The sequence below is a fragment of the Arachis duranensis genome, chromosome 10, assembly GCF_000817695.3.
Source record: "Arachis duranensis cultivar V14167 chromosome 10, aradu.V14167.gnm2.J7QH, whole genome shotgun sequence".
In the NCBI taxonomy this organism is placed as follows: domain Eukaryota; kingdom Viridiplantae; phylum Streptophyta; class Magnoliopsida; order Fabales; family Fabaceae; genus Arachis; species Arachis duranensis.
This window is the reverse complement of record NC_029781.3, coordinates 73,757,517-73,759,207: the sequence shown is the minus strand read 5'-3', so window position 1 is coordinate 73,759,207 and position 1,691 is coordinate 73,757,517.

The following is a 1,691-nucleotide window of genomic DNA, read 5'->3' as shown; positions in this document are numbered from 1 at the left end:
ATGGAAGATTCACTGCTTAGGTACAGATGTTGATTTCTGGCTACTGTATCAATAAGCTCTTGAGCTTTTTCAATTGTTTTTCTCATATGTATAGATCCACCAGCTGAGTGGTCTAGAGAAATCTGAGCTTTTTCTGTAAGCCCATAGTAGAAGATGTCTAATTACACCCACTCTGAAAACATTTCAGAGGGGCATTTTCTTAGCATCTCTCTGTATCTCTCCCAGGCATCATAAAGGGATTCATTATCTCCTTTTTTGAAGCCTTGGATGCTTAGCCTTAGCTGTGTCATCCGTTTTGGAGGGAAATAGTGATTCAGGAATTTTTCTGACAGATGTTTCCATGTTTTTATGCTGTTCTTAGGCTGGTTATTTAACCACCTCTCAGCTTGATCTTTTACAGCAAATGGAAACAGTAATAATCTGTAGACATCCTGATCTACTTCCTTATCATGTACTGTGTCAGCAATTTGCAAAAATTGTGCCAAAAATTCTGTAGGTTCTTCCTGTGGAAGACCGGAATACTAGCAGCTTTGCTGCACCATGATAATGAGCTGAGGATTCAACTCAAAGCTACTAACTCCAATGGAGGGTATATAGATACTACTCCAGAGTCCTCCTGGACTGTTCATTCCCACTTAATTCCATGATGGAATAAAGGAGATGATATGTATGTTGATATTATTTATTTTATAAAAATTTATTTTATAAAATAAAATAAAAACGAAATAAACAAAAGAAATTGAAAATATTTTGAAATTGAAATCTGAATTTCAATATAAAAATTTCAAAAAATGTAGTTTAAAATTAGTTAGAAAAGATATATTTTTTTTTGAATTTTGAATTTTATGATGAAAGAGAAAAACACATAAAAGACACAAGGCTTAAAATTTTTAGATCTAATGCTCCTTATTTTCGAAAATTTTGGAGGGAAAACACCAAGGAACACCAGACTTTAAAATTTTAAGATCAAAACATAAGAAAGACTCAAGAACATCTTGAAGATTCACAAGATCACCAAGAACAAAATAAAGAACACCAAACTTAAAATTTTTAGAAAACCAACATAAATTTTCGAAAATTATGAAAAGATTAACAAGAAAACACCAAACTTAAAGTTTGGCACAAGATTAAATCAAGAAAAATTATTTTTGAAAAAGATTTTAAAGAAGATACCCAATTATCAAGAACAACTACTAAAGCTCCAGCAAAATGGGCAGCAAATTCAATGTTGATTTTAAAAATTTTCAAGTGCATACAATTTATGCAATTGACACCAAACTTAGAACAGGACACTAAACTTACGAAGAAAAATTAAAAATTGATAAAGAAAAATAATATTTTTTTTTGAAAATTTTTTTGAAAAGAAATTATCCTATCAGAATTTAATGACTCTATAATAACAGAAATAAATTATTCCTAATCTAAGAAATAAAATATGCCTTCAATTGTTCAAACTCAATAATCCCCAGCAACGGCGCCAAAAACTTGGTGCACGAATTTGTAATCCGTACAACTAACCAGCAAGTGCACTGGGTCGTCCAAGTAATACCTTACGTAAGTAAGGGTCGATCTGTCACTAACGCCCAGCCTTCAGGAGTTTGAAGCTCGTCACAGCCATTCAATCCCAGAATCCTACTCGGAATACCACAGACAATGTTTAGACTTTCCGGATTCTCATGAATGCCGCCATT